This window comes from Podarcis bocagei, assembly GCF_964188305.1.
Source record: "Podarcis bocagei genome assembly, chromosome: 2".
NCBI classification, from domain to species: Eukaryota; Metazoa; Chordata; class Lepidosauria; order Squamata; family Lacertidae; genus Podarcis; species Podarcis bocagei.
The window spans coordinates 37360577-37385899 of NC_138126.1; the positions used below are offsets into that span (position 1 = coordinate 37360577).

A 25323-nucleotide genomic window follows, 5' to 3' on the forward strand; every position below is an offset into this window, starting at 1 on the left:
ATATATTCTTCTAGAGCAGCCTTTCTCAATCTGGGTCCCTTCAGATGTTTTAGACTGGCATGCCCAATTGTCAGGGCAGATGGGACTTGTAGTCCAACAACATGTGCAGGGAATACAGCCAGAAGGGATATTTACAGAACAATATGCCTAACTTTAGTCCATAACTTCATAAAGCTCAAATTTAAAAGAGCATTCCCTGAGCATCTACTTTGGTTCCTGAAGCATGAGATGAGTGATGATTTTGTGCCAATATTATGAAACTGCTTTCCAATGCCCTGGAAAAGAAAGCATGTATAACAAGCAAAGTACTTTGGACACATCTCTAGAGTCCTTAATACTTCCCTTGAAGAGGCCGAATAATGATAAACTAGCTTATTTAAAGTGGTGTGTGGAGGACTTGCAAGACAGCATTAATGATTGATTTGGTGTTAAGTTAAGCTGGCCCATGTTTCCTCTAGGCAGAACAAGTATTCTTGGTAAATAAGCTAAATAAGTTTTTTATACCCCCCCTTTAATGTCATATTAGTTACAGAAATGGGGTTGCGTTCAATGAAGTCATTCTGCAGATGAAAGTCACAGAATATTCCCTCCCCTTCCTCCAACCTGCATCCTCTGAAATCTGCTTTGGGTGTACCCCCAACCACCAAGAGTGTATGGGGGGGGGGGAGAGTTAGGGGACACAAAGACAAAGAAGAGCCAGGGATGTGCAAACAGAACCTTGTTCAGCTCATGCAACGACTTTGTTATATTCAACCCATGCCCTTGGAAATTGTGATTGGTCACTGTTTAATTGTGATTGGTCACTGTTTAATCAGTTTTCTGGACAGAAAACACTTCTGGTCTGTCCCATTGATGCTGTAGCTTCCTGTAGAAAAACAGAGACTTGGTGAAAAACACAGTAGTCCCCCAGGGACAGTTCCCACATGGGTAATACAGAATTGAAGAATATTGTACCTGACAAGCTTGAGATCGTTGGATGCAAGTTTGTGTTTGATTGCAATTGCTTTTAGAATGTTTTACACTATAGTTTGTTTGTTTGTTTGTTTGTTTGTTTGTTTGTTTGTGTGTGTGTGTGTGTGTGTGTGTTGGTTTTAGAATGTTCTGAACTGTTTTAGAATTTGCTTTCTTTTTGGTTTTAAATTATATTATCTGTTTTCCACTCTGGGCTTCTTGAGGAGGAAGAAAAGGATATAAATTCAATCGATCAAATGCCAGAAATGGTAGCTTCAGCCTAAAGTGACCTGCATTTGACTAATCTTAATAATGTTAAATAGTGCTTTTTATTCACTTTCCTGTCAAAAGGGCATTATTTTCAATTTTCAAATCATTTTCTCAACAACAACAAAAGGATTGCCTAATGTGGTTTGGTACCTTTGCCATCTCTCACACCTCTTTTCAGATATGAATTTACTATCATTGCTAGGATTCACTTACCACACACTCACACATGCCTGAAACAGCTGCTGAAGAACTGACAGAACCAAACTTATACAGCGTTGCATTGAATATTTGCTATTTGATGTTAGCCGCCCTGAGCCTCGTCTCAGCCGGGGAGATACAAATAAAAGTTGTTTTTATTATTATTATTATTATTATTATTATTATTATTATTATTATTATTATTATTATTTGCAGTAGCAGGAGTAGCAGTAGTGGTAGTAGTAGTAATACCTACAGTTATCAAGGCTATGTTCAGCCTCCACATTTGGAGACAACAATGCTTCTGGATGCCAGTTGCTGGAAATTTAGAGAAGGGAAGAGTATTATTATCCTGCTTGCTGGTTTCCCACAGGCTTCTGGTCAGCCACTGTGAGAGCAGGATGTTGGGCTAGATGGGCCATTGGCCTGATCCAGCATGCTCCTCTTACATTCTTATGTTCTTAATATGAAATAACCATGTTTTCTGATAATCCATATTTGGTATGGAGCTTGGGGAGAGGGGTATAAGGAGTGACCCTGCACAATGTCCCTCTGCACCAGTACAATAACTACTTTCCATGGGGACTAGTGAGCTTTCTAAGACCACAGTGTATATTACTAATGGTAAAAAATGTTGTAAAGTACAGTTACTGACTCACACTTGCATTCATGAAAGGGTTAACCTGAGCCCGCAGCTCAAGTTGCCAGTGAGTGGAACTTAGCAGGCTCCCAGCAGCCTTCACTTTCCTCCCCCCCCCCTTTCTCTGCTGTTTCTTCGAAGAAAAGAGCCATGTGGAACAGCTCCCATCTGAAGGGAAACCATGTGAATAAAATTTATCTAAAGGGAGATTTTTACCACTTGCCTCTTAGCTAACACGAAGACTGCATGGTTCTTTTGTAAGGAAGCCAAATGCTTTTCTTTTTATAGTCATTTGGAACCTTTTCCTCTTCTTCTTTTTGCTAATGGATGGAGACTTGTTTGCTGTAACTCCTGAAACTGTGAAATCTTCGCTTGTTTGCAAAGCTAGGTTTTATTCTAGGCTTTTTCTGGGGGTGGGGTGGGGTGGAACCATCTAACCAAGTTTTAATGTCCTTGGAACAATCACCACTGTACTAACTCTGCTGCATGAGAGTAAAGAATCTCTCTTCCAAAGCTCTCTCGCCTATGAAAAAACACATTCAGCATTTTTAACTCAGAACTGTTACAGTACATTGATAAATAAACTATGGAAACTGCTTCATATACAAATGAACAATTACTGTCATGTCAACCTGTGAGGGGATGATTAGCTGCTTGTGCGTAAAAGCGTACTCCCTCAGAGTTTGTGCGGCTCCACAAACCTCTGTGCGTGACAGAGCTCCTCAGACATGTCTGCTCTAATCACTCGTAGAGTCTGACAGTGGCTGCCGGCGGAAGCGCTTCCAGCAAAGAAGCTCCTTGACGGAAACGCGTCTCCTGGATTCACGGCGTGACAGTTTCCGGCGAGGCGTGGGTCTCCCCACGGGCGCCTCCGATACCTCTCCACTGTTCTCACTGGAAGCGTCTCTGAGCCCTCCCTCCTGCTCGCATTCCCTCAGAGATTCACTTCTCCCCCTGCTGGTTCCTGCCTCAGCTGTTGAGTCTCTTTCTTCCTCCCTGAGCCCCTCCCCCTGTTCCTCCGATGGCAGTTCCCTGACATCCACCTCCCCTCCAGGGCCCCCCTCACCCCCTCCCATTTCCTCTCCTCTGGGAGATGAAGGGTGAAAACCCCGAAAAGAATCTTCTTCATCTTCAGACGTCTCGAACAATTCCCTCCATCGATCGCCGTCCTGGCTCGCTGAATCCTCCTCCTCCTCGGAATCTGTGAACCCCTCCAACTCCTCTTCTTCGTCGGTGGTGGCAAAGTATTTCCTCCGGAACCTCGCTACGGGCTGAGGTTTACGTGGGAACCTCTGATGAAAAGTTTCTATTAAAACTTCGTCATTGACATCCTCTGCCCTAACCCAGGTGTTTTCCGACTCCGGTTCCCCTTCCCACATTACCAAATACTCTACTTGATCTCCCTTCCACCTGGAATCGAGGATCTCCGCAACCTGGTAGCTGTGTTCCTTCTCCTCCATTGCTGGCCCCCTAGTGACCCTCCCTTCTCTGTCTCCTTTATACGGTGACAGCAACGACCTGTGGAAAACTGGGTGCAGCTTCATGTGGTTCGGTAACCGGAGTCTGAAAGCCACTGGGTTGACCTGCTGCGTGACTTCAAATGGACCCAGCCTTTTGGGTCTTAACTTCTTACAACCCCCTTTGAATGGTAACCCTTTGGTTGACAGCCACACCTGGTCCCCCACCCTAATGGTTTCACCTTCCCTTCTGTTTTTGTCGGCCTGCCTCTTATATTCCTCCTTAGCCCTGTTTAAGTTAAGTTGGAGCTGGCGATGGATCGCTTCCATTTCTTCAACGAACTGTTCTGCAGCTGGAACGCTCCAGTTCTCCCCTTCCCCCCCTGGGAAGGCTCGGGGATGGCACCCGTGATTAGCCAAAAAGGGGCTCATTCCCGTGGACACGTTCTCTGCATTGTTGTAGGCAAATTCTGCCAACGCCAGCTTCTCCACCCAATCATTTTCTCTGTCATTCACATAACACCTCAAATACTGCTGGAGGACACCATTAGCTCTTTCCGCCTGCCCGTTGGTTTCTGGATGACGGGCAGTTGAGAAATTAACTTCAACATGCAGTAAGCTCATGAGCTTCCTCCAGAACCTGGAAGTAAATTGTTTCCCTCGGTCTGAAACCACCCTCAAGGGGGCGCCATGCAACCTAAACACATTTTCTACAAACAATTTAGCGGTTTCTTCTGCTGTGACCGCATGTGAGCAGGCTATGAAATGGGCCATTTTAGTTAACAGGTCTACCACAACCATGATGGCTGTTTTCCCTCTAGACCTCGGCAGATCAGTCATGAAATCTATTGCCACTGTTTCCCATGGTCTTTCAGGTGTGGGTAGTGGTTCTAATAAACCTGCCGGTGCCCGCCTCTCCCCCTTGGCTCGTTGGCATTGGTCACACCCTCTCACATACTCCCGCACATCTTCCCTGACCTTGGGCCACCAAAATTCTCTGGTAACCAGCCACATGGTTTTGTGTTGCCCAAAATGCCCTGCTGTGGGGCTATCGTGCAGTTGCTTGAGTACCTTCTCCCTTAATTCCCCTTCAGGTATATATAACGCTCCCTTGTAGTACAACGCCCCGTTTCTCTCCTCAAAACCCCCGGGTTTGTCTCCCTCCCTCCTGAGACCCCTGAGTTTGTCCTGGACGTATTCATCATGCACTGTTCCCTCTACCAATTCCCTTTGCCCCACCAATACCGCCCCACACACCCAGCGGTCTTCTGGAATGACATGTGTCTCTTCGGGTGCCCCCTCCCCCTCCAAATATTCGGGTTTGCGTGAGAGAGCGTCCGCCCTAACGTTCTCTGGGCCTGGCACGTAACATATCTCAAAGTTAAATTTGGAGAACTCCTGGGCCCATCTCAACTGCCGTTGGTTGAGCACTCGCGCAGTTCTCCAGTACTCTAGATTCTTATGGTCCGTGCACACTTGCACCTTATGTTGTGCCCCAATTAGCAGGTGCCTCCATCTCCGGAAGGCCTCATGAATAGCAAGAAGCTCCCGGTCGTACACCGTGTAGTTCTTCTCGGATTTGTTCAGCTTTCGCGAAAAGAAGGCGCACGGTCGCCACTCTGACTCCTCCTTCTCCGGCTGCAGAAGAAGCACCGCCCCTATGGCTCTGTCAGATGCGTCTGTTTCGACCCTCAGCCTTTTTTGTAAATCCACATGCAGAAGTTGTTCTTCAGAGGCGAAGGCCCTTTTCAGTTCCTCAAACGCTCGTCCCGCCTCCGCCGTCCAAACAAACTTCTTTTTACTGCTGAGACAGTCCGTAATGGGCGCCGTCAGGTGGGCGAAGTTTCGGATGAACTTACGATAAAAGTTCCCAAACCCTAGGAACCTCTGCACATCCTTCTTGGTTTTGGGTGTTTTCCATTCCAGCACTGCCTGAACCTTGCCGGGATCCATGGCCAATCCCTTGTCTGACAGGAGGTACCCCAGGAATTCCACCTCCTTGGTATGAAACTGACACTTCTCCAGTTTCACCCACAGCCTGTTGGCTCGCAGCCTGCTCAACACTTCTCTGACGTCTCTCACATGTTGCTCCTCATTCTCCGAATACACCAACACATCATCTAGGAAGGCGACGCAATTCTTGTAGAGCAAAGGACCCAGTACGTGGTTCATAAACGCTTGAAAACACGCTGAGCCTGCTTGTAATCCAAAAGGCATAACGAGATATTCAAATGCCCCCAAAGGTGTGAACATGGTGGTTTTCCATTCATCCCCTTTCCTTATACGTATCAGGTTGTACGCCCCCCTTAGATCCAGCTTTGTAAAAATCTTTCCCTTCCGCACCCTGGTCAAAATATCATCAATCCTGGGCATAGGGAAAGCCACTGGTTCTGTCACTGCATTTAACAGCCTAAAATCACATACAAGTCTCGGCTTGTTCGTGTTTTTTTTATCCACAAAGAACACTGGGCTACCTCCCGCTGCTTTGGACTCTCTGATGAAACCTCTCTTCAGGTTCTTGTCAATGAACTCTCGCAACTCCTGCATTTCTCTGTCTGACATGGCATACAACTTGCCTACAGGAAGCTGTGCTCCAGGGAGTAAATTGATCTGGCAATCAAAGGGCCTATGCGGGGGTAGTTGGTCAGCTTCCTTCTCGCTGAACACGTCGCTGAGATCTGCATACTGTGGTGGTACCTTCACCTTCTCCATTACTTCAGTCCCTGCTAGGGTGGCTTGGGCCCCTGCTGAACCCTTTTCCCCTTTGCAGTGTTCTAAGCAATGTGCCGAACCAAAGGAAACCACTCTTTGATGCCAGCCCACCAGCGGATCATGTAGCGCTAGCCAGCTCATCCCCAAAATAATGGGAGCGCCTCCCAAGGTGGCCACATTAAATGCTATCAGTTCTGTGTGCCTTGCCACCCTCATTATCATTGGGACGGTCTGCAAGCTGACTCCTCCTCCCAACAACTCCCTGCCATCGATCGTGGTCACCTGCAGGGGGTTGCTTAAAGGGATAGTCTGTATCTGGTGCTCAGCAGCAAACTCCTTGCTCATAAAATTGCAGGAGCTGCCTGAGTCCAACAGCGCCTTTATTTTTAGGGGGTGTCCATTTTGCAGCTCTAGCGACACTTCAATCACTAGAGCAGGTTGAGGTGCTTCTGGCACGGGCACTTTCACTGCTCTTTGGCCTGGCTGCAGTGCCCCGACTGTGGCAACCAGGCGTTGGCTTTTACCTGCTCTGTTTCTCCCTGCTCTCCTCCCTCAACAGCTCCCACCATCCCTTGCCATTCCTTCCTCTGGGGGCAGACTCTGGCAAAGTGGCCTGGCTGTTGGCAGAGGTAGCATTTCCGGGCGCCCTTTCCCTCCTTCTTAACCCCCTCACTGGGTTTTGAAAATGCGCGCGCGCGCGCTGTTCCGATTTCCATCGGCTCTGCAGGCGGGAAAGCTGGCTCAGGAATGTCTGGAATGCGGAACTCCTTCCAACGTTCCCCTCTCCCTTCCCGCCTCTCCAAGGCTCTTGCCTCCTGGCGCGCTCCTATGGTCAGCGCAGATTTGGTCAGCTGATCCATAGACACCGCCCTGGGGCTCCGGGACAGTTCATCTTTCACAGCCGAAGAAAGACCTTCTTCAAATAACATCTGAATGGGTGCCGCCGATAAATCCCAACCCAATCTGTGTACCAGCATGGTAAATTCAGTCCAGTACTCACGGACAGATCGGCTTCCCTGCTTGCAAGCCATTAGCTGCCTGCGCACCACCCCTTCCTCAATATCGCTGGAAAACATGATATCCATTGCACGAAAGAACTTCATCGTGTCCTTTAGTACGTCATTGTGCGTTGCCATCAGGGGCCGAACCCAGTCCCTCGCCCCCCTCTCAAGATGCCCAATCACGAAAGCAACTCGTGATTCCTCATCAGGGAATTCATCAAACTGCACATTAAGTGCATATTGCATCTCTGTCCTAAAGGCATGGTAATCCTTGGGGTCCCCCCCAAACTTCTGCACCAATCCTGGTACCTTTCTGGGGAACTGAGTGGCTCTCCCCTTCTTGTCTGCATCCTGAGCCCTTCTCTCCTCCAGCCTCGCCGTCTGCAGCGCCAGTTGGACCTCCAACGCTCGGTATCTGTCTTCCAAGCTTGGACCAGTCCCCACCCCTGCTCCTCCGGTGCCGGCTGGGTCGCTCATGATGCTTTCTCCTGCACAGGCAGCGTACAGAGACTGTCAGACTGCTGTGAGGGGATGATTAGCTGCTTGTGCGTAAAAGCGTACTCCCTCAGAGTTTGTGCGGCTCCACAAACCTCTGTGCGTGACAGAGCTCCTCAGACATGTCTGCTCTAATCACTCGTAGAGTCTGACAGTGGCTGCCGGCGGAAGCGCTTCCAGCAAAGAAGCTCCTTGATGGAAACGCGTCTCCTGGATTCACGGCGTGACAGTTTCCGGCGAGGCGTGGGTCTCCCCACGGGCGCCTCCGATACCTCTCCACTGTTCTCACTGGAAGCGTCTCTGAGCCCTCCCTCCTGCTCGCATTCCCTCAGAGATTCACTTCTCCCCCTGCTGGTTCCTGCCTCAGCTGTTGAGTCTCTTTCTTCCTCCCTGAGCCCCTCCCCCTGTTCCTCCGATGGCAGTTCCCTGACACAACCATTTTGGATTAGATAATATGTTTTGTGATGGCTAGTCCTGAACTCTCTCCATCTGGACAAAGAGGAGATAAATTCATAAAGGAAACTCTCCCTAACTGACCTGGGTGGTAAAAAACAACAACAGGCCACCTTCTTGCTGGGAGAAAAGTAATATCAAGTTCAGCTGTGTATGTGAGAGATGGCATTATATTTGGACAGTGATTTATGATTGATGATTCCCAGCTCGAGATAAGAACATGATTCTTTGTTTGTTGTACATGACAAATCCGATAGCGTGTATGAAAGATACAAATGTTTAAGGCTATCTTTGCTATATTATTATCTGACAGCCCTGAGTCTACCAAGCAAGCATATTAATGAAACAAACCTCAGCCCTTGTAGTTATTTTTTATTCCTGAACAGCTGGAGGATTTTCACTGCTTCCCTACATTTGCTAAAGACAGATATTAAAAGGTTTGACCTCAGCTGCTAATATCAATTAGAAAAATAAAACACAAGATAGAGAAACACATCTAAGCGATAAGAAATCAGAGAACCCTCCCAACCCATCCACACACATGGCCCAAGTCAAAGACACCAAGACAAAACTGATCTACAAAGCAAGGCAGCCAGTTGACAAACTGCAGGGGAGCATAGCAGTTGTAATGGAACACTTGAATCCCCAAGAAGCAATTCAGAATAGTCTCCAAAAATGGCGCTTCAAAGATATGGGTTTTATAAGAACAGAGTTGCTTGTCCTCCATCTGTACTATGAGGAGTTCATTCCCCACCCCACCCCCCCACCCCGACTGCTTCTGATTGAAAAAGTTTGGGGTATGTGGCAAAGATCTGATCTCTTTGGGAGGGAAAAAGATTAGGTTAACATAAATTTTTACTATGCTATAAATATAGATGAATGAGAAAGTGGCTTCAAAGTGATTCTCTCATGTTAAAAGTATTTGTGAGCATTAAGGCTTCACATAGAGATGAGCAATGCAAAGTTTGAAGAACAGTTTTGTGTTCAGATTGTGTAGGGCTGCCATACGTCTGTATTTTCCTGGACATTATTGGGATTCCAAAGGCGGAATTGACATCCAGGGGGAATTTCCAAAGGGCGGCGCTTTGTCCTGGATCTTAGGCAAGTCGATTAAAAAATCTCGTGTGTGTGTGTTTGCAAAAAAAGCACAACAACTTTGGGGCATGTGTTTAAAAAAGCTCAAAGATTTTTCAACATGCAAAGATTTTTCTGTTTTTCTAATTGTCTGCTTTTGCCAGGAAACCTAAAGAAGCAACAGTTGCTCCATGTTTGCTCAAACTGGCATCAAGTTCGTGTCTGAAAAGGAAACTGCAGTTAACAGTTATTCTATTTCAGGTTCCACTGAAGACATTTCATGCTAATTTAGAAACAAACTTTGCTGGCCCATTTACTTTGTAGATTTACTTGTAAATGGTCCCACTGTGCTTTGCAATGTACCCAGGGCAAACCCTATGAACTCTTTTCCCATTGATTAAACTGATTGTGCTCAGCTTAGATCTCTGTTCACGCCTTTGCAAGCGCACTCTGGTTCCCTTTCCTGTTTGCAGCAACTTCTCCATCATGTTGAATTCTGTACGCGGAACCTTTACTAACCTCCACTAAAAACTCCACGCACCCTCCTCCCCCTCCATTCCCAGTAGTGCTGTCCTTTTCTTGAAATTTGTTTTCCTGTCAACTGTGAGTAGACGACTACTGGTTTAGAAATGCCTTTGTGCACCAAGGCCTCATTCTAGTTAATGTACCATATGGCCCAAATTAAATTAACTTTAGATGCATCAACTCAAAGTTTTTATACCACCACGGAAGGTTTTTCTGTTTTGTTTTGCTTTAAAATGCCTTTTTACTATTCTATTGTTCCTCCTGGCAATTTGGACATAAGTGCAGCTAGAAAATGTACCTGCACAATTTGTCTCTCCCTCCCTCTCTCCCTCTTCACTAGAGGACAAGGAAAACCATTTGGTGATAGTGAGCAAAATATTTGCGTGTAGAGGTCCCCAAGCCACCCCAAATAACTCACACATCACACAGAATTTTTGTTTAAGGTTTTTGGCATAATTTTGGCCACAACTTTATTAAAATACAAAAAATGTGAGTGGTTGCTTAGGCATTGGTTGTGACTATCTGCCCCCGGTGGGGACAGACTGACATTTCGCAAGGGGAATACATTTTGGGGATAGTGACGGGCAGACGACCCCATGACAGGCATAGCAAGGTCAACGCGAACAGCCCCACACAGAGCGAAAAGAGGAAACTCTACTTTTCGTGCAGGGAGTTTTAACATTTCTGGCTGTCAATCACAATATGGCAACATTAACTTCTTCCCAACAACAGGGGAAGCCCAATCACAACAGTGGCCAACGATCAATTAGCCCGCCCCACAATTTTGGAGTGTCTTGTTGGCCCCCACCACAACACGCGCTCTCCATGAAGGAGAACACGCTTTGCTGTTTGTTCAGTACATTTGGATCTGTAAGTGCTGTAAGTGCTGAATCCGGCTAATAACAGAGTGCAGGGAATGACTTCCACGAGTCCAGTGGAACTTCCTACTCTTTTCCCAGCCTCATCATATCTGCTCTTCCAAGCCTCCACAACAGATTTGGAGGTGGGGGGGGGTCAGGGGGAGAAGAGGAAGGGGAAGGTCTGTTGTGCCCACATAAGTTATTTTATGCATAAAATGATTTAGTTGGATAAAACTCTCTATACTAACTACCTAAATTAGAGCTGTGCACAGATAGCTTCTAAACATTCTCCAGTCTGTTTATAGGCAGAGAACTTGAGGGGTGAGATCATTTCAATATCCTTTAGCAGTTCTCAGGGTGGGGCTTACCATGAGCACCTGCAGTAGCACAGTTTCTTCCTTCCTAAGGTTCCTGACACTGCAGCAACTGTGTTAGCACCTGGTACCATTTGGCATCCTTCACAACCCTCTAGACCTAGTGAGGCCTTTTTGTGTGTCAGGGGCATTGTTGTGTGGCTGCAACAAAAAAAAATTGAAGGAGAGTTTTTGGAGAATAGTTGGTAAGGTGTTGTGTTTTTTTTCAAAGACAGGAAAAGAAAAATCTTAGCGATTTCCTCAGAAAAATGTTGAGAAATTTCAGCTCAACTCTATATTTAAAGTAAAGGAGTGGCACCATGAACCAGTTAAAACTAAAGTACACTGAAAAATCACAAGGCCTTGTAATCACCTGGGCTCATAAATTCTGCTCACCTGACTGTGGGTGGTAGTTGCTGTGCCACATGGCTCTCTGCTGGTGTTAAGTTCTTTTTCATAATTCTCAATAGCTGGTGAGAGACATTTACCTCTGCCACTGGCTGAGAGAATTTAAATATGCCTGCCTGTGGATTTAACCAATTGCAGGCTGGCTGACCAATTCAGAAATCACCCAATGCCTAGGCCAAAACTCACTCATATCTGCAACCAATAAAATTGTGGCCTGTTTTGAGCCAAGAATGATGTATTGTGATTTCTTCATTGTGCATGTACCATACCAGTGCAGCATTCACTGGACCTGGGCATGCAAATACACAGTTGAGTTTATGAGTCAAGAAAGAGAACTCAAAAAACCATATGTTCTCCCATCTAGAACATATCCTTACTTTTTGTTTGGGAGAGGGCGGACTGCCACTAGCCAGTTGTGAAAGTCCTCCAAGCGACCTTCTGTATTATTTAATTTAAGGGCATTATATTACAGATGGAAAAGAAATTGTGAGTTTGCTCAAAAGCTGCTGATGTGGCTCCGTAATAAATGTTTGTTTTCTCGTCAAAGTTGGAAGAGGTCATGTGGGTAGTGCCAGAGTGAGTCTGTCAAAAGGAAGCAATAGCTGCTCATTTTCACTTATCTCTGAAGAGTGTCACTCAAAGCTATCATAAAAGTTCTGCTTACTGCACACCAAATATTGATTCCCCTATAAGTGACTCGGGCACAAAAAGGTTCTATGAGCAATGTGCTTTTAAACAAAACGCCCGCATTGATTCATTTATCAGCAAGCTGGATCCTTCAGAAGGGGGTTGGGAAGATCTAAACAATCCTTTTATTAAGAGTTTCAAGGGGAATTACTTGTTCTCTCCTCACAGGTAGAGGAAGACATAGACCATAAGAATAGAACTATTGGCTAGACTAAAGACCCATCTAGACGAGCATGCCACAGGGGCCACCTAGATGCCTATGGGAAGCCCACAAGCAACACATGAGTGCAACAACACTTTCCCCATTTGTTTTCCTCAACAACTGGTATTCAGAAACATACTACTTCCTATACTGGAGGTAGTACATAGCCACCATGACTAGTAGCATTATTTTCCATAAATTTGTTTGCTCTTTTATCAAGAGTATATTCAAAATATACTGAAGGCCACCAGGCTATCCAGGCTGGTAGTCATCAGTATATTTTGTGGAAAATGAGTTGTAAGATGTGGGTCTCTGCTTTGATCTAATTCCATTACCCAAAGAGGGGTAAATTTTAAGTAGTTAGGCCAGTGATCTTATTAACAAACTGAAGGGTCCCAAATTGAAGGAACTTAAATCTTTTTTAAAAAAAATTCTCTGAAGCTCCTCTTAATACAAACATGGGGATCAGACCGTTGTAATTTGCACTGTGGGAAATCTAGTCCAGTGCCTTTCACCATATGAGAATGTCACATACCTATAGCATGCTTTTCAACTGCCTGATCTAGTGATGGAAAATAATTATTCAGTCTACATTTCTGAGTGAACTTGTGCCTGCTGGACTAATGCATGGATCACAACGTAAGTATTCATCAATTTTTGCAAGACTCTGAATTTTGAAATATTGCTCATAAGTACCAAAATGTGTAAAAAATAAATAAATAAGGGGAAACTATGGTTAGAAATGCATACACTGATGAAATATCTATTAATGCTTATTTTTGTGGATATTTTAAGGATATTTGTTCAGGTTTTCTTCATTTTAAAGAAGTAATAGATCAACACTGATATGGGATGGGATGGACTTATGAATGAAGGCATGTACAATTGATGTGGACTGGGAATTGATGGATTCATCCATCCATAGCCAACTTCTTCTGAAAACCTCTTCGCAGGGAAATTCCATAACCCCTCAAGATAAACAACTGCAGACACTCTCTTTTTTATGATGGTGATGATGATGATGTGGCTGTTTCTGTGCACGTTCTGTTTTTCTTTCTTGTCAGCCTCTGATTTACTCTTTTGCTACGGGAGAAAACAACAACCCAACACCTCATATTGTCCATAAAGAATTTGCATAATATGTTAATACCGATATGGATCCAGACATCTGGATGGCATTTGAATATCTCATTTACATTCAGACAAGGAGAAGCCACACAGATGGTGAAGAAAATAAGAAGAGCATTGTTTTAAACAAATATGGCATCCAGGAAATCAAACATGATTCAAGATAGGAATTAAAGTATTAGTAGAGCTCTGTCAGTGTCGGAGACAGACTATAAAACAGGGAAGTCAAGAAAGACAACTATTTTGCCCACTACTACACAGTTATACTTAGGGAAGAAGTGAGACCAGTCTACCCTGGGCTTTTATACAGTCAGTCAAGAGGCACCTTCTTCCTCCTCTGTTCCAACCCTATATGATAGCCATGTTCAAATATATAAAAGGATGTCACATAGAGGAGGGAGAAAGGTTGTTTTCTGCTGCTCCAGAGAAGTGGACACGGAGCAATGGATCCAAACTACAAGAAAGAAGATTCCACCTAAACATTAAGAAGAACTTCCTGACAGTAAGAGCTGTTCGACAGTGGAATTTGCTGCCAAGGAGTGTGGTGGAGTCTCCTACTTTGGAGGTCTTTAAGCAGAGGCTTGACAACCATATGTCAGGAGTGCTCTGATGGTGTTTCCTGCTTGGCAGGGGGTTGGACTCGATGGCCCTTGTGGTTTCTTCCAACTCTATGATTCTATGATTCTATGAACCCTACTTTTTGCATCTTTGGAGCAAGCAGCTGAAAAGTGCAAACAAAATATAACATTGTAAGAACATGTATAAATCTAAAACATAGCTAACAAATAAATATAACAGAATAAACAGAAATTTAGGCGACTTAAATCACCGGACCCCACCCCACTCTACTTGAGATGCTCAAACATGTGCCCCTTGGCCTTCACAACAGGCCAAATGGATGTCAGCATCTTTAATGAGGGAAATGAATAACTGAGTGTACCAATAAAAGAATGTTCTGCTAGAAGCCCTCCTCCTTCCTTTTCCTACTATTAATGCAGGTAATTACTGTGGGGCAAATACAGGTATGTATTACTGACTTTATTTATTAAATGTGTATCCTGACCTTCCTTTCCAAAGGAGCTCAGGGCAGCAACTAAGTCTCTGCAGGAGCAAAACAGCTTCTGTTCATGCAACAGAGTGTCCCTTCCCTCTCCTGCCCCAATGCATTCTCTGCACCTCCCCCCAAATCTGTTCTGGAGGGTTCAGAGGGCATGAGAAGGGGAGAAGAGGGAAGTTCAGTTGTGCAGGCAGAAATTGTTCTGCTTGTGCAAGTTTCACCCTGGTTAGTATCCCACCAGGTGATCTCAGCAGAGCTGAGAAGAGGGCTGTGCACAGACCCACACAATCCGATTCAAGGCCCAGTCTGGCAGTTTGGAGTAGATGATTTGGAGGAAACTTGACCTGGATTTGGCCCCCTGGCTGGTTTTAGGGGCCTTGCACAGCCATGTAGTTGGGCGGTGGGGGGGGGGGAGAGTGAATGAATGTGCCTCTTTTCCCACCTGACCGTAATTAAACCCTGAGTAAATATGCAGTTAGGAGGGGGCAAGGAGGAGACACACACAATCTGCCTGCGCATGTCATCCCCTCACTTCTTGCCACCAGACAACCCCCTACCTTTGACAGCCTCAGATTGCTCCAGGTGAATCTGATCCAAACGGGGGTGATCTCAGGTTCACGAACCCTTTGGACTGCATAGAACTCTGTGTTGGTATCTAAGGAAGGGTGTGTGGTACTGAGTTTTAAGGTAGAAGGTTGATGTTTTGGGCATAGGTGGGAGAATCAGAGTTATCTTAATGGAATGATCCCTGAACTATGAGGGTCTGGCCAGAACTATACTGTCCTTATATGCCTGAAATATATTTTCTCAAACCACTGCAAAGAAACTCAAAGCATTTCTCACACACAAGACTATGCCTGTGGAGCTGGAGTTATGAAAACTCATGACTCATTGAAGCAGCATCTCAGTAGGAAGACTTCAAAGCCCAACTCTGTTGTAGCTACAGCTTGGAGGTACATTTCCAGAAAATGACTCTAATGGGTTGTCCTAATCAGCGTGGCTGTCAGATGCCTTGGCAAGAGGAGAAATAATAAAATCGAAAGCAGGAACGGAGAAAGTGATATCAGGAGATCACCATGGAGAAGAAAGGCATAATAGAAAGACAGAATACATAATTTTATTTCACATACGTCAGGTTCATATGGCTTCACTGTGGGCCACGTACAAGAGCATATCTGTAGCTCTATTAAAGGCTCATAATGCCTCAGTGGTTTTATCAGTAGTTTGGAATGAAAGAGCTAAAAGCTAAAAGTCTTGATTCCCCATATGAGCATTAATTAATTAATTCTTAATCACCTTTCTCTTACATTTTTGGTAGGACAGAAATGTCACTGGCAGTATAGCTGCTATAATATACCATAGGTATCCATCATGGTGCCCTTCAGATACTGTGCACAACTCCCATCATCCCTGACCCCAGACCATGCTGCTGGTTGAGACTGATGGGAACCTGAACCCCAAATGTCTGGAGGGAATCTTTTTGACTACCCCTGTACATGGATGACCACAACAACTTGAAACTTCCTATCTGTATATGATTTCTAGGCAGCATATTTGCACTGATTATAAGACCCCAGTCCCAAAAACTATTGTCAAAATTACCATTCTTAAAATTGCATTGACTTTAAGAGGAATTGTTCGCATTTTTCTTTAGCTGATAATAGTTCTCCCTGTCTGTCCTTCATGCGTAAACCATCTGCCTGTTATCTTTTGGCACCTTCCATATATATTCCGATAGAAAGCCATCTGCTTCTCTCCTTTAAACTTCTGTGTGCGCGCACACACTCTTATCTTCTTTACAAATCTTTGCATATGTCAACATTTTAATTACACAGTGGCATATTACAATGTCATTGACTATGGGGGGTTCTTCCAACAATACAGTCGAGGAAAGTTTAGCAAGAGTTGACAGTGAAATTTTATGGCTCTTTGATATATTGTGTTCATGAAATTTACAACAACTACGTCAACAGAAGGAGCCAGATGATGCATGAGTCAATAATTGTGCTAAGTGATTGATGTAGACATAATTCCAAAAGCACTGTGGCTTTATTAAAATACAATAACAATATTAATTTATATGAAAATTTGGCTCAGCCAACTGCTATTTCATTTAAATTTTATATCATCTAACAATATGATCTTCCTGTTGTCAGCCTAAACAAAGGGATAGTTTATTCCTCGGCCGCCAGAACCGTGTGTATGGTTATATGCAAAACATAGCTAGTAATATATAATAAACATATGTGGTAATATGTAATAAACATAATAGTAATATGTAATAAACATATGTGGGTTGGTGTACACTGTATATACTTTATAAGAAAATGGACTGTGGGCTCTATCTCAGCATTACAACTAGAAATAAACATTTATAAAAGCAAGCGGGAAAAGTTACAAAATTACCACATTTTTTAACCCCATGGGGGGGGACACACACAGCACCAAGAACCTCTGGCTCATTGCAGCTTTTAAACACACACACACACACACACAATGCACAAAGCAACCAAGTAAATGGCCCATTGCTAGATCTACTATGGGATCAGAAATATTTAGAGTACTATGATGATCCATTAAACCAGTGTTATTTCAACGTACAGTGGTACCTCTGGTTGTGAACAGGATCTGTTCGGGAGCCCAGTTCGCAACCTGAAAGGAACGCAACCTGCATCTGAACATGCACGAGTCTCGATTCGCCTGTTCTGTGCATGATGCCCTTTTGCGCATCTGTCCATGCACGAGCGGCAAATCCCGGAACTAACCCTTTCCAGTACTTTCGGGTTGCCACAGGACACAACCTGAAAAGACGAAACCTGAACCGAACATAACAAGAGGTATGACTGTACTTAAGAACAGGTTTAAGGTTGAAATCCTAAACTCATTTACTAGTAACAAAGAGGCAGCATCTTTTTCTTTTCGTACCACTGTAGTGGAATGTTCTCCCTGCTGTAATGTAAGAAGTCGCATCTGTATTGGCACTCCACGGGCCAAACAGAGGCACATCTGTTTGAATAAACATTCCCCTGATCTGTTGACTAGAACCTCCTGCCCTGATCATTTTAATTGTTGCTTTACTTGCCATAATTGTTATGCTTGCTTTTAATTGGACGACCGAGAGAAAAAGGAACTGTTCAGCACCTACTTTGTCTTTGTCCAGGCTTGTGCCCCAGGGATGTCACTTGGGTGCTGCTGACAGAGTGGTTGGACTTCACCCCCAGAGGCACACTCCATTGCCTTTTGAGACAGACGGATGCCAACAACAAAATTCCTCTGCAAAGAGCACAGAAAAGATTGCCACTGTCCAACTAGGATACAGTTCCAAAGCCCCGAGCAAGCCCTGAGCTCAAATGCTCTGTCTGGCTATAATACTCTGTTTTTCCAGACTGCCGTCTCCATAGTGCACCCTGATGTTTAAGTTTTTACAGAGCAAAGTCTGTGAGCCTTTGATGCTTGTCATTCAGAAGGGCAACAGAACTATACTGAGAAAACTGCAGTAAATGTTTTTCATAAAAAAGGTTTTGTTTTCTTCTTCTTCTTTGGTGATCACTTACTTGGTAGCCGAGTTAGATTGTCTTCCATAAACACGGTTTTAACAATGAGTCCGTAAGTGACTGTAGAGGCCAATTCTGGATCCACACATCCTTCCACAATGGAGACATTAGTTTCCAGGCGGAAGTTAATCATGGTGTTGATTTGCCAAGTGTGCCCTCCTCTTAGCATGTTTCTCCCTTGCGTCCTGAGTTAGAGTATCTTCAAAGCCCATGACAACTTTGCTAAAGGCTGTTCTCCAACTGGAGCGATCGCAGGCAAGTGTTTCCCAATTGTTAGTGTTTATACTACATTTTTTTTTAGATTTGCCTTGAGACAGTCTTTAAACCTCTTTTGTGGACCACCAGCATTACACTTTCCATTTTTAAGTTCGGAATAGAGTAGCTGCTTTGGAAGACGATCATCAGGCATCCGCACAACATGACCAGTCCAATGAAGTTGATGTTGAAGAATCATCTTTGCTTCTTCCAGTACACTGGTATTAGTTTGCCTGTCTTCCCAAGTGATGTGTAAAATTTATTGGAGACACCATTGATGGAATCTTTCAAGGAAGCATAGAGTGTGACTGAACCCCACTCCACCCCATCAGTGTCTTTAAGGAAGGATAAAGGTAAAGGTAAAGGTACCCCTGCCCATACGGGCCAGTCTTGACAGACTCTAGGGTTGTGCGCTCATCTCACTCTATAGGCCGGGAGCCAGCATTGTCCGCAGGCACTTCCGGGTCACGTGGCCAGCGTGACAAGCTGCATCTGGCGTGCCAGCGCAGCACACGGAATGCCGTTTACCTTCCCGCTGGTAAGCGGTCCCTATTTATCTACTTGCACCCGGGGGTGCTTTCGAACTGCTAGGTTGGCAGGCGCTGGGCCGGAACGACGGGAGCGCACCCCGCTGCGGGGATTCGAACCGCTGATCATGCGATCGGCAAGTCCTAGGTGCTGAGGTTTTACCCACAGCGCCACCCGCGTCCCTCACTTAAGGAAGGATATTCTAGGCTAAATATAATCCTAGTACAGTCGTACCTTGGGATTAATACGCTTCGGGTTAGGCAAATTCAGGTTGCGCTCCGTGGCGACCCGGAAGTAACGGAGCACATTGCTTTGGGTTTCGCCACGCGTGCATGCGCAGACCATCAAAATGACATCACACCCATGCGCAGAAGCGCCAAAACGTCATCCGCGCATGAGCAGACGCGCAGACACGGGTTACTTTCGCTTCGGGATACGAAGGCGGCTCCGGAACGGATCCCGTTCGCATCCCGAGGTACCACTGTAATACTTTGTCTTATTTAATTGGATAATGTACCTTTACTTGTGATATATTTTATTCATCCGCCATGATGTATATGTTTGTAGAAGCTGGTTCTCTTATTATACCTTCTCTTGGCATAAATGTGTTTACAACTGGATGCTATGTCTTTGGTATTATCCCCCCCCCTTATCTTATTTGATGAAACATGTATGTTGCATGTGTCTTGATGAAATTAATCTCCTTCAATCCCCTTCTTTACGGTAATGAAAAACTTTAATAAAAATATTGGGTTTGTGCACCTCTCTTCTAAAACATGGAAAGTTTTAAGAAACTGGAGGGCGAGTTTCAGCACAGCAATAAGGCTGTTATTTGTCAGTGATTCTGAAAGACTGCTGAATAGGTCCAGAGCTGCTGTTCCCTAACTATTTTGGAGGATTAAAACCCAAAGAATATTGTGAGAAGGTTTACGTTAGCAGAGTTAAACAATCCCCTTTATAAGTTTATGCAGCAATCAGCTTGTTGCTGACTCGTCTGAGTTCTACTAATAAAGATGCCTTCCTTGTTAAAAATCCCTTTGAATCCCTCTTAAAGAATACACACAAGAATCTGATTCATGTTAATATAAAACTATTTTACTCTCAGATTCATTCAGGTTTACAGAACTGTACCTGAAGGCAGGCTTAGATTACATAACAAGCAAATAAACTATACCAGAGGGAAGTTGGTCCAGAGGTGACTGCAACTGAGCAGTTATCTTTCAAAAAACTACCAGCAACCGACAAACTGGTTGTCACAGCAACCGGTTAGAACATGGAGGCCGTTAGTCCTCTGTCAGAATGTTGCACTTGACTGCACCTTTACACCCCACAAATATTTGGCTGTAGAACATAATATACCGTATTTTTCGCCCCATAGGACGCACTTTTTCCCCTCCAAAAATGAAGGGGAAATCTGGGTGCGTCCTATGGGGCGAATGCAGGCTTTCGCTGAAGCCTGGAGAGCGAGAGGCATCGGTGCGCACCGACCCCTCTCGCTCTCCAGGCTTCAGGAAGCTATCCGCAAGCCTTGCAAGCCCGGTGGGAGTACCCGCGGGCTCACAAGGCTTGCGGGCAGCAGCCTGCAGCCCCCGCGAGTGTCCGCAAGCCTTGCGCGCCCGGCAGGAGGTCCCACTGGGTGCGCGAGGCTTGGGGCAGCAGCCTGTCGCCCCGAAGCACGGGGAGCCCTCCGGAGGGCTTCCCCTGCTTCGGGCAGGTGAGCGCAAGGCTTGGGGCGGCAGCCAGGGCTGGGGGGGGGGGAAATATATATATATTTTTAAATTCATTTTCCCCCCAAAAAATGAGGCGCGTCCTATGGGCCGGTGCGCCTTATAGGACGAAAAATACGGTAGCTGCTATATTGATTCATATGCAACTTCTATGATCCATCATGAGCCTTGAAAAGACAGTAGCTTCACCTTTTAAACCAATATGCAAATACTTCTAAAGAAACTATTAGAGGTTACCGTCCACACACTTTTGCTGCACCAGAAACTGGTGGTTAGGTAAAACCTCTCAAACTGTTTTAGCATAGCTTTCCTCTCTCTCTCTCTCTCTCTCTCTCTCTCTCTCTCTCTCTCTCGGAAGTGGTGAACAATGACCAAGTTATTTTAAAGATGACTCACCAAACTGTGAAGTCTTGGTCAAAAGATTTTATTCCCAGACTGGGAACAAGCATTAAGATTGCAAAAGAAATATTTCGACTGTTATCATAAACAGTACACTATCAAACAAAAGTCTTATCTCCAGCACGTTGTAAATCACAGCAACAGTCCTTCACAGGCAGCACTCTTCTGTCAGACATCTGCCCTCAGGCGTCTACAAGCACGAAGCCAATTGGTCTTCTTTTTATTAGCACTTCCATCTGACACTAATAAAGGTCAAAGTGCCATTCCAAAATTTAAAGGGGGGAAAAAACACCTCTGGAACCTTCTAGAAACCTTTTAGTTGTTTCTTTGCAGAATGATTCCCTAACAAAGGCACAGCGGTTGAACAACCTGAGCAAGAAAGTAACCTCCTTGTGTTAGCTCATAATGAGATGTGAGCAAACAGACATCCCAAATGGGAACATAATGCACCTCACCTTCTAAGGTACAGCCTAACCTCTCATCAACCTGGGAAATTGTCTGCTTACAAACACAGGCCAGTCAGCGGAAAAATGGAGAGGATGTACACCCCATCCTATTCTCCTGAAAGGCATCGAAACAAAATTATTTGAACTTCGGACCAAGTTGATGGTAACTTTTGGATCTGCTTTTCCTTCAGCAGGGGGAGACTATCTGCAACTATGAACAGGAAAACCTACCTTATGCTTGTGGGAAATAGTGTTAATACATTCAAGGGAAGGTCATCCTTACCCACCTTGCAACCTTAATAAAATTGACAAACATAATCATTTTTACCCAGGCTGGCACACCTTTGCTTGACAGAGGGAATCTGGCCAGTGCCACCCACGCTCTGGTAAATACCAGGCTGAACTATTTTAATGTGCTCTATATGGGGAGCCCTTGTGGACTTCCGGGTTAGCGCGATCGACTAATGGCGGATTCCCTCTGAGCTCTGGAGGGAATCGGCTCCGTAGGATGGGTCTTGCCGCTGCGGTGAAGCAGGGACCCTTAAAAATCACAGGCGGGGAAGCCTGTGAACCTGGTGACTCGGCGGGCACCATTTGCGCCCCCCGACCCGTGAAGGAGCCTTTTTAAAGGCTTCGGAACGGGAGACAGGGTGAGCGGCGCGGTGCTGTGAGTCGACTGCTTCTCCTACGGAGTGAAGCCGCATGCCATGGTCGGAGAGCGCTGACTTCTTCTTGTGAACAATTGGACTCTAAAGTAGCAACCCGTGAGTAGTATGTAAATTGGACTTTCAAAGGAAATTTTTTTGTTGAATTAGGTACGATCGGGGAAGGCGTAAACAGGAAGTCAATCTCCCCATCTTATAAATAATCTAAAGCAAGGACTAACTAACTAAGGTTGAGAGGATTTTTTCCTTCTTACTGGGCAAAAGATATTAATTTCACAATTTGGCAGTTTAAGTAATTTTTACTGGAGGACAAGAGTTAATTTTTGGAGCTGAAGTGTCACCCCCCCCCCGGACCCGGGAGTGATCCGTGAGAAAGCCTGTTGGAGAGATATTGAAGAGCTTGACAGCTGTCAAACTAGCTGTCAAGACGGAAAAAGCGATCTTTGTTTTCTGTATCTGCTGGATATATTTGTTACAATTTGGTTATATTTTGTTGAAAACAAGGAAGAACCGATACAAACTAACTTGATTTTTGGATTTGAACTGGATGGAATACTAAGTAACCAAAATCCCTCGAGAGGGGGTTTTGGGACATTACAAGAATGGCTGAAGGAGGGAAAACTCAAGCTAAATTGGACAGAATTTTCTTTCTCTTGGGAAAGTTACAAGGCCAAATTGATGTTTTGGCTACTAATGTTGCAACCCTGGACTTAACAGTAAACAAGTGCATTGAATTTGATAAGGACTTGATCCAGGAAGTTTATGCAGCTGGACAAGAGGAGAAAGATGAGAACTTTGAGAATGTGGAGAAAGAGATATATGTTGCTTCTGAGGAAAGGGAAGGAGGAGATGTGGTGTTGCAGATGACAAAGGAGAGCCAGAGTGACATGATGGCTACAAAGGAAAATAAGAATTGGATGATGAAAACCTGGTCCAAATCGGAGACTGAAGAATGGAAAGATCTCTATATGTGGAGATCTGAAGATCCAAGGATTATAAATTTGATCAAGGTGAAAGCTGGAGCTTTGGGGACATTTGGATTTGAAAGGAGTAAGAAACAAGATTTGGGCTCCACTTTTAAGCATGGTGGTCTGGCTGGAGGAAGCATTGTCCCCATTGGAGTAGAGCATCTCCGAGATCTGGTGTTTAATATTAAGGACTATCAAAAAATCCAGCAGAGAGGAACTGAGAGACAATTAAGGGCCTAGGATGTGAGATCTCCAGGCTGATAGCTGACTAAGACTGATGGACATTTGTTGGGGATTGAAACCAGGAAAGGGGATGGGGTGGGGTTTGGGGATCCAAAGGGTGTATAAATATAATCTGTCTTTTTCTTTTACTCTGTTTTGATATCAGTATGAAAAGTGGGGAATTCGTGGAAAGGAATTTGGGTCGACTTTAGAAAAAAGGATTTAAGAATGAGTACTGAGGTATAAATTTTGAGGTTTATAAGGTAAAATTGGTTTTTTTAAAAAAAGGAATTAAGTATAAAAAGGTTAAAAACTGGGGATAAGAACTTGTTGAATTTACAATTCGAATGGGAATATTAGAAGGGGAGGTGTGGGGAAGTCAGGGAAAGATGTTATAGAAAATAAGGATTGCAAATTGTATATGTTTTTAATTGTTGTTTTTTTTGTTGTTTTTTTTTGGCTTTTTAAAATGGAAAATTTCTAATAAATATTTATTAAAAATATATATATGGGGAGCCCTTGAAGACTATCTGGAGTTTACAACTAGTGCAAAAAGTGGTGGTAAATGTATGGGGGGCATTAGAATGTTTTGTTGTTGATTGATTGGGAGCTAGTACACATTAGAGAGGTGTCTAGCGCATATTAGAAGATTTTGTGCTAAATACAAGCGCATAATATGAGCCTGCTGCATCAGGGCAATGGTCCACCTAGTCTATCATCCTGCTCTCACAGTGGCCAACTAGATACCTGTAGGAAACCTGCAAGCAGGACTTTAGCACAAAAGCACTCTCTCTTTCTGTGTTTTCCACCACCTGGTATTCAAAAGCATACTGCCTTATTTTTTTGCCTCAACCTGCATCACTTTGCACTGGTTTGCATTGTTCCACCCTTACATTCACTTTGGAAAGGTCCTTTTGGAGTTCTTCACAATCCCTTTTTGTTTTAATGGCCCTGAACAATTTTTTATCGTCAGCAAACTAGACCTGTTGATTTTGATGGGAACAACCCAAAGGGATTTGCTTTCCTTCCAGTGTTTTGCTTTGCGGACACCAATTCAGTGACATTAGATAGGTGCCCCTTGGTTGTACTACACAGAGAACAAGGATTCTAGTAGCAGCAGTAATAGCTCCGGTGATTATGTAACAAATCCTTAGCTGATAGCCTTAACATCTTGTGTACAGTTTCAGTATAGATGCTGCACATATTTTAAAGACTGTAGTTTATACTGCTTTTCAAAAGACATGCCACAAACTATATTGCTGCAATACATCTCCCTTCAATGTCTGGTAAAGCTTGATTCCAGATGATAAAAGAAGTCAAGGAGAAGTACCAGTACCGGCTAAACTGAAAGAAGGAAAGAGATGAAAGGCAGGATAAACCCCAGCTTTTTCAAGTGAAAAGGGAAAAAGTCAGCTAAGTTCATCTCTCTGAGAGTGGCACGTAAGTCAAATGCAGGGTTCCACTCCAGGCAAATGGATGATAAATTCACCAGCATCCCTGAGATGGGGGAAAAGATGGATCAATGGGAATTATGTTACATGATAAGAAACTAGCTGTGTGCTGAGTGAATGAATAAAGAAATATATCATGTTTAAATAAGAAAACTAGGGAAGATGACAAGAGGCTGGAGCATCACTCTGAGCAAAATTTATAGCTGGGAAAGCTGAGAAACAGCCCAGAGAATGCTAACAAATTGTCTTACACAAATGCGGCAAGATCTTTTACAAAGTGTTTTTCAAGCTATACTGTGAGGATGGGAGCAAATTGGAAGTAGGACAGAATGGACATGTCATTAGACTTACGAGGGAAAAAACATTCTCTGGTTCACTGACTGTTTAGGGATGGAGGAGAAATTTGTTCAGGCCACATTTTAAAGAAAACTGACCTAATTTGCAGATCCTGGACATATATGCAGAACAGCGACCTCTCAGTTTACTCACTTCTCAAAAAAATTGTAACACAGCTTTGGTTTTAGATCTATTCTTACTCCTCCTACAAAGAAACCATAGGTTCCAAGTCAAAGCAGAGCCGAAACAGGACATCCTGTGCAGTTTAGCCCTTAGGGTCATTGGCACTAGGGACAGTGAC

The 25323-nt window shown here is 44.4% G+C and overlaps 1 long non-coding RNA gene across 1 annotated transcript; it reads right to left on the reverse strand.

The window, feature by feature from the left end:
* Positions 1-705: 705 nt before the first annotated feature.
* LOC308581729 lies at positions 706-20138 on the reverse strand. Its single transcript, XR_014005221.1, has 3 exons — positions 19978-20138; positions 1431-1542; positions 706-861 (listed from the first exon to the last, which is right to left on the reverse strand). It is a non-coding gene; the product is annotated as an uncharacterized lncRNA (long non-coding RNA).
* Between the last annotated feature and the right edge of the window lie 5185 nt (positions 20139-25323).